This window comes from Hyalella azteca, unplaced genomic scaffold, assembly GCF_000764305.2.
Source record: "Hyalella azteca isolate HAZT.00-mixed unplaced genomic scaffold, Hazt_2.0.2 contig8990, whole genome shotgun sequence".
Lineage (NCBI taxonomy): Eukaryota > Metazoa > Arthropoda > Malacostraca > Amphipoda > Hyalellidae > Hyalella > Hyalella azteca.
The window spans coordinates 203,056-212,091 of NW_025939071.1; positions in this window are offsets into that span (position 1 = coordinate 203,056).

The following is a 9,036-nucleotide window of genomic DNA, read 5'->3' on the forward strand; positions in this document are numbered from 1 at the left end:
TGTCAACTCTTTAAACAGGCTATTATCAATTGCCGGCTGATTAGAACAAAATTATAACAATTAATCAGCCAATTAAACAGGATTAGAACAATTAATCAGAATAATGTTGTTCTAATTAACAAGATGATTAGAACAAAATTAGAACAATTATTCAGCCACTTAAACAAGATTAGAACAATTAATCAGCCATTTAAGCAAGATTAGAACAATTAATCAGAATAATTTTATTCTAATCAACAAGATGGTTAGAACAAAATTAGAACAATTAATCAGCCATTTAAACAAGATTGGAACAATTAATCAGAATAATTTTATTCTAATCAACAAGATGATTAGAACAAAATTAGAATAATAGCTCAACTCGACGCGCCATTACAGTCAAGGCTCGGCCACACTATTTAACTGCAATTGATGCCTCCGCGTGCAGTTGTCAAGCGATCGCCGTTTGGTGTGTGTTTGTTTGAAATGTTTTTCATTGCATCAATGATTTCAAGAATAATGCGATTTTCTTTTTCCCATTGTAATACCTATTGGCTTTACAGTTACTGAAAACCTTGTAGTGGAAGCTTCTCAAGTTGTCGCTTTGAATTATTGAATTGTGTGAACGAAGTTATCCTAAAATAAAAAAAAAGTATTATGAAATAGGTACATATATAAAGTAAATGAATGGAAATAGTAAAATATTATTCGATTTGAGGACAAAAACATCAACGAATTCTGCAGAGTGTGTTGTTGTTTACCCAGCTTTAGGATACCACATAGTTAACGCTCGATCGTTGTGCTCTACTTTATTCTATAATATATTAAAAATATATTAATATATATTATTATATATAATACACTATAATATTTTAAATATATTAATATTGCTTCTCCCTAACACCTGCATTACGTCTATCTACCGGCGGAGAGAGAGCTTTCCCGGTCGCCGCCGCCGGAACATGGAACAGTCTGCCGGCTTCCGTAACATCGGCTCCTTTGTTGCAAGTGTTTCGTCAACTCCTAAAGATGAAGCTATTTTGTTGAGCCTAAGAATCAAGTGCTTAAACATTTTGAGCCGTTCTCGTATTTATTTATTTTTCAATTGTTATGAAACTCAAGTGTAACCTACCCTCGAAGTTCGTTTGAACCAAACGCCATGATAGAATAATAATAATATTAGAATAATAATAATCGTAGAATAATAATAATAAATTGTAAAAACATCGACCAAAGACGCCCAACATGATATGCAACCGTAATATGGAGCAAAGATACAGGATATTCTAAAAAAAAGTTGAAGAAACTCTAGGCTGGAAACAATAACTAGTGTTAATAAACGTTTAAACTCAATAGTCTCAACGTTTAGAGCGAACGATTGAGTCTCAATAAACGTTTAGAAGCGAACGAAGAAACAATAATGATTGCATTTATACAAGTTGCGTAGGCCAGGTGGCTCTTGTGAGTCCTTTATATTATGGTTTTAAAACAATGAAAATGCGTTATATTGTGGTTTTAAACCCATGAAAATGCGTTATATTATTCTTTTAAAACCATGAAAAACCCTTTTATTATGGTTTTAAAACCAGGAAAAACCCTTATATATTGAGTACACTCCGCCTTCCTAGCTTGTTTCACTTGCGTTCGACACACTCGCCTCCAACTTTACAAATGTTTAGTGTCCTCTCTAAACTTCGCCGCTCAACACGAGATTACGTCACAGCTCTGTATCTACAACGATGTAAACTGCATGATGTTTTTAATAATTCGAACTAGAATTCATGTTTATTTATGTAATTGCATCCACGTTGATCTTCGCTGCATAATGCTCTTAATTATTCAACTCGTAATTATTCTTTGTCTGTGCGCTCTGTGAAAAGTAATATTTTCTGTGAAAAATAATAAAATTGTATTAATAGATGATAAAAAATATAAAAATATACTCAAGTAATCATGCTTCAAGCTCCAAAAATTGATCATCTGTAGAAAAGCAGTCAATCTTCATTCTGGCACATGCGTTGTAGTTGGAAAGGATAATCTGAACAAGACCGTTATCTTATAAGAGACCGTTATGTTAAAAGAGATCTAAGTAGAAGAAACTTTTCCATTCTGGCAATAATAAATTATGCCTCACAATGATCACCTGCACGGACTGTACGCCTATGCTGTGGTAAGAAGAATGTGTGATCACACAGTCCTCAATGGTGAGAAATATCACTCGGCATGAACGCATTGATTGCGATTTTATCGCGCTAACATTTATTAAAACTCAAATAAATTTAGGCCAAATCTGCTACGGAGTACTGAAGTTTGAAATCATCAATAAATAATGACTGTATATTCATTTATGCAAGTTTCAAGCGGATGATCATAAATACAATTACTTACAATTTATCCTCGCATAAGTTAGAATATTTGTTAATGGTAACTTAAAAAATGCTTGGTTCTTCCCATCACTGATTACTCGTATAAATATAATTGTGGTACCATCATGCGCTACATGAATCATTTCTCACAATCTTAGAGTAAATAAAAATCTTCCTACAAAAGTTTTTAAGGAATATTTGTACTGATCGTGGGAAAATGTTCACTTTTAACAGTTATTAACAGTCTAATGAACAAATCGAAGCACGCATATACTCCCGATTCGCTGCATTATGAAAATCTTGTTCACGGCTGGAAAATTTATGAGCTCAGGAATATAGGGGCTAAATTTTTTTATTTTCTACCTAGCCTCTTTAATTGTAGCCATCATACGAAAGCCTATGACAGGCCTTTCGCCTCCACTGGTGATTAATTACTTTAATTAAGCATTCGCTCAATTCATCATTATCAAAATGGCGTACCTTTACAATTTAATAAATCGATATCCAATGAAATTTAAATGCAAGCTTAGTTGTTGAGGCAGCAAACAGGATAAATTAAGTTTCTCGAATCACGTAAGTTCGATTTTTTTTTCTTCTGAAATTTGCTTCCAACTTCCAAATTAACTGTGTTTGAATCGTATTTCCGTCAACTAAACATTGTAATCCTCATGTTACCCCGTAGGCCTATAAAAAATCCGACCTTAATTTTTATTAATTTGCGTGACAGAGCGCCGACAGCCTCCTAACCCAACATGAAGCATGGCGTGCGTGTAGCGCGTGAAACATCGCGTGCATGCGGCGCATGAAACATTACGCCGCTGTTAATTTTTAATAGATTTCGTCTTGTTTGCGTCGAGTTATCATTTTAATGAGAAACACAATGTTCAGTAAATTGAAATTGGCAGGAATCAGCAATATTATAAAAAGACTAGCGTAAAAATTGAAAATTGCATTCAAATGCCATTTGTTGCACAACGAGATGTTTTTGGTCAAAGTTGCACAAGTGTAATGAAATTTGTCACAACATATAAGCGCTAAAAGATATTGCTATAATCTTAGAGGTCATAAATTTGAATTTTTACAAGCCTCGTTCCTCGGCAAAATTATGAGCTTCTTTTTCGTTGCAGCCCGTGTCAAATATTTCGCCCGAGATGAAAGCATTTCATCGTTTCATTCTGTACACTTTCGTAGCAGACCGGCAGAGGAAGTCCGTCTAATATTCACTACAGTTTTTGTGACACCGACAAGAAAATTGTATACAAAAATGAGCGATGGAGTTTCGCTAGGACGGACGACCTCACTTGGTTCTGCAGGGGCAGGAGCTTCTAAAATTCAACATCTACCTCACTCATTTCGCTCCGAATCGCAGAGACGACATTTTTTTTCCATATGAACAGGAGTTGCGGTGGCAGGGAGTCTGTTGAGGATTCCTATTGTGTAATTCATGTGCTGGCAAAAGAAGAGAAATAAAGTGCGTGTGTTTCTGAACAAAATTTCTTGAACATTTCAGGACTGAGCGGAAGAGTCTGCTACTATATTAAATTTTGGAAACTGAAACATCGATTGATTGCCTAAATTGCAAATTAACCATGAACTTGAAAGCAAATTCGCATTATATTCATTTTAGTAATCTCCAATAAAAGTATATATAACATTCTAGTTATTAAATTCATAGCGTTCCTGGAGAAGAATGCTGTAGAAGAATTTCTTTAAGAAAATCAGGAAATATCAATGTCACTAGATTACTTGAATCGCAGATTCACAAAAAAGTAAAAAGCGAAGAAACCTCCACAAAAATTCAACATATCTTTATTGAAAACGTTTCGGAGTTTCATCGTCACTTCGATAAATCTAGAACACAAATGCAATCAGAAGGTTATAATGATTCAAATGAAAAAATTCAGTAATTAAAAATTTATATTACAGGCAAAAGGCCGAGTAATAAAATAAATACCTATCTATTCATAATTTCTAGTGGATAAGAACTGAAGGCTGCATTTAAACTAGGTCTCTCTTTGAAAATATACAATTATTCTAAACTATGCAGATTAAAAGCAAAAGAACTAGAAGCTAAAACCATAAAGTCAGTGTTGGACACAGGAACGTTGCACTGTTCGGCGTGAGTGCGCACAGCCGAATGAGGAGGGCGCGATAGTAACTGCCCAGTCCTATAACTCCTCCCTCCATGCTCAGCGACCCTAGAGTAAAGGTTGCTTACGTCATTCCAACGTACTCAGATGCACATCGTGCACAACTAAATTTATAACTAGGGAAAATCCAAATATCAGGAAAGTCAAGTCTTTAGAGCGCTTCGCAATTTTTCGAGGGATTCTTGAGCGCTTCACAATTTCTTGAGGGATTCTTGAGCACTTCACAATTTCTCGAGGATTCTTGAGCGCTTCACTATTTCTCGAGGGATTCTTGAGCGCTTCACAATTTCTCGAGGGATTTTTGAACGCTTCACAATTCAATAATCATGGTATTGAATGAACACATACAGTACATAGCTTAAAATTTTACCAGTATGTAACTAAAAATTGATGAAAATGCAGCTAAAAATGAATTAAAATGAAAAATTTAATGGAATAAAGTAGCTGAAAGTAATAAAAAATAACCTTGAAAAATTGTACAAATATTTATATAATATTGTGTATAATATTATAAGCTTTCTTGTGTTCGCCAACTCAGTTATTAGACGTCTGTCAGCTGAGCTATATGCACGTGCCGAATCTCCAGTAATTTGGTAAAATTTGATTGCTTATTTAACTGATTTGCTAAGAATATGAAAATTGTCATTATATATGGTTTTTTCGATTTATTTTTATGCTATGTTTTTGTATTGATATCCAGGAACCAGTCAATAAGCATCTACGAAAACGTGTATTCATTACTGCCCTCTACGACCTTAAAGACTTACAACAAGGATCTAAAAATATATATTTCAAGTATCTTGCTGAAAAACAATAATTATCCAGCTATAAATGTTACATATTTAAAATTGAAATATTGAAAAATCTAACACTGTTTTTCTCTAATGTGGCCTGTTTTGAATAATAAGGTTGTAAATGAGAGTGCATCATGATTAAAAATATAATACAATAATTTGTAAATATTGATAAATTATATACTCAAAGAATCGCTTGTTGAGTGAACAAAAATATCTATTAAAGAATATGTTTCTTCCAAAAAATTCTGTCTAAACATTTTAACCTGCGGCGGTCATTGTTAGCGCCATGCGAGAGATCGAAAATGTTTAACGACTATCAAAAATAAGCCACAAGACTTCATCTCGTAATTGTGGAGAGCAAGAATGGATGTCAGGAGCGATGATGCATAAATAAAATATTTGTTTAAAGCTGTTGATATTTGTACCAGTTCCCGTTGGCGGATGTAGGGGCATCATTGATGGCGCTGCTGCTTCAAAATTTGATTTCCCGGTACGCGGAAAAATAGCGGGAATTTCCTGAAGCCCAAAGTATAAGAGCACTCGATCCAAAACAATAAATCCTAGTATGGTCAAATTGAATGCAATAAGTCCTCGTATGGCCATTCCTAAAATGACTATATATATATGATTCAACGTCATAAATTTTTTACTTACATAACATGCATTTTTCTGGTCAGCCAGTCATAGGGGTCTGAATTATATTTTAATATTCAATTAGACGAAAATGACTTGTAATTAACGACTTGTACACCCAGCGTTTTTTACGAGTTGAAATTTTATTTATTTCTTAAAACTGTATTTATTTTTATTTCCATATTGCTTTATGAATGACTATGAGGTCAATTTTGACTATGAGGTCAAAATAAGCATTTTCATAAGAGATTTAACATATATAATTTATATGGGGTAGAAATTTCTGTTAAAGTTTTAGAGTTTTTTATTTCTGATTCACAGAAAGAATCAATATGAAACGCTTGATCTAGTATTTATGACTTGATGTTTTACATACAAAATATATTTTTTATGACTGACTGCATAAAACTAATGGGATAGACCAATTAATGAATAAATTCACAAAAATTAAAGGACGTTCTCAGACTAGTTCAGAAATATCCAGACTTATATTTTTAAGGTTTCTGAAATGCATGAGTGGCATAAAGTAAATGGAATCTATTTTCCCCACTAATTTTGATGGAACGGATGTAGGATTGCGATATTTTGTCTGAGAAGTTGAGTCAAAGGGTCACAGCAATGTTTTTCCGGTAATAACGTGAAGCACAAGCAAATGCAACAGCACATAGGATGAGCCGGCGCCGCATGTGACAAAAACTTGAGAATTAATTACCTTAGGACATTTGGAGTGAGCTAACAACTCACTTTTAGTGGCGATAACGCAAATGTTAGGACAATAAATGAGAACTTCGTAATGATGCAATCACTGCAATGGCCTGTAATTAGCGTGAAAACATTGTGCCTGACATCAATCAAGTCGTCAGAGTAAAAATAAAAAATTAATAATCGAATTTTACATCAAGTTTTCAGCTCCTTGATCACTTAATTTGTTAGCTCCAGAACTTCACTGTACTGCCCATGTTTCCGAAGCGATCAAGACAAATTAGATACATAGCAATGCTACAGCACAGTGATAAGTTTGTCGACATAACTTTCGGAGAAGTCTTTTTATTTTTTAACATACTTCCCGCATTGCATAAAAACTCGAGGATAGCAACATTCATTCATACCAGGTGTGGATTAACTTCTGTCATCTGAAAAATAAGTAGTTATGATTCTGCTTATTCAAAATATTATGTGGTAACTCATGATTTTATGTTAATTTTCCAGCGCAAAACCATCGAGGTATGGAACGTATACGTTTGGACTGCGCATCGTTCCGAGGCTTTTGCGTACGTGCGAACAAAAACCGTTCAAGTGCCCTTGCATTCACTAGGGCCGCGAATAAAAGAAGTGATTTGTGACTCCGAAATGCAAATCCTTAACTTATTGCACGTTTCTTTGGCACTCAGCAGGGATTTATTAGCTAATATACGATGCCAAAATCGCAAAATGTATTGCAGCATTCTGAAGGGATTGAGAGGGATCAAGCGTTGGACGAAATAAACGATTTAGTGAATGTTTCTCCTCTGTGAAATATGGTGGTATTGAAATAAATACTTGGAAGTCAATCGATTCTCTAATTTATGTTAACAAAACAGTATTTTTTTATCTGAAACTAAATTACTTCATTTTATTAAGAGAAGATTGATACGTCAGAAGCTTTGCAGGTACTTTTTCAATCAACAATAAATTCGTTAAATGGTCAGGTGAAAATTAACAAAGCTTATGCCAGGTCTCCATTTGATTCCGAAGGAAAATTACAAGACAACTCAGTAGCTGGTCGTACGGAGGTTTGCATTAGAGCAACACATCTCACGACGTTTAATCATTCAATTTGAACGAGACTATGAGAGCAGACGTCTGGAAGTGCTAGGCGGATGTTGAAGTGTCGTGCACTGTCATGGAGCATAACGTGAGATTAGCTAACGCGAGAACAATTAAGCATCTTGTCTTATTAAACAGTAATACTGCTATATTATTAAGATTACTACACACAATGCTGCGTCTCCTAATAAGCAATAATAATTCACAAAAGGAGGCATCTCCATCGTAACTGATGGAGAGTCTGTTTTCGAAATCAATTTAGATAGCAAATTTAATTTCCCCTTCGAATGTTCGGACTGACCAAAGCTGATGTACGACAAGTGAACGAGGGTGTAATAGAAGATGATGTCTGATGGAACAATTTCGTAACTAAAATATTTGGAGTTTACCCCAAAAGATACAAAGTCTTACTTCTAATACTAGTTGGAATTTTATTTTGGTAATAAATTATATGTTAAGAATGTCAACAAGGCGGGCTGGATAGAAAGGTTGGGGGCATGATTACGGAGTTAACACTTTTGAAACTCCTCTGTCTGCCATGTTGTTGAATGGAATATCGCTCCCGCGTTTTGAATATTGCTCTTTGATGCTGCAAACACAAAACATTCATTCTAAATCATTATTCACAAATACTTTGCTACTATATCAACATTTTTCTAAAGTAAAACTGCGCTCATACCGAAAATTCAGATAAAAAAATAAAGCTCAAAATCTCAAAAAAATAAAGCTTCAGATAAAATATAGAGCCCGTTGCTTCGGCCGTAAGCTGATGCAAGTCTGTGCCACTCGCAGGCTTCATCTCTTGCAGCTGCCTCGGCATCGCATTGTTTGGAAAGAAGCCCACGGTGCCTGCGAGAGTTGAAGCTTGGTTGCTTCATCTCCATTTGTTCAATGGCTTCTGCTGGCGCCTTCGCTACGTACAAATGCGCTTGAGACAAGCTACAGAAGTGAGCTACAAAGTAATTCACGAGTGCAACAGATCTGGCAACACATTTCTTTAAATAATAAGTCAGATACTTTAAGGTGAGTAGTACTGCATGAGAGAATCGGTCGACGTTTTCCAACTATCTTTTTTTGGTATTTAATGAATCGTCTATTGTGAGTTTATATGAATTGAATAACGTTGCTGATTATTAAGTATATTTTTACCCGCCGTTTCCAAAACATAAACCCTATCGCAGATGCACACACAATGTTATTCAATGTTAAACGAGTACAAATTTTGTATTCAAGGGTTTTTAAATACGAATTTTTGATCTCAAGAGAAAATTACTATAGATTTTATTATATATTTCTAAATTATTT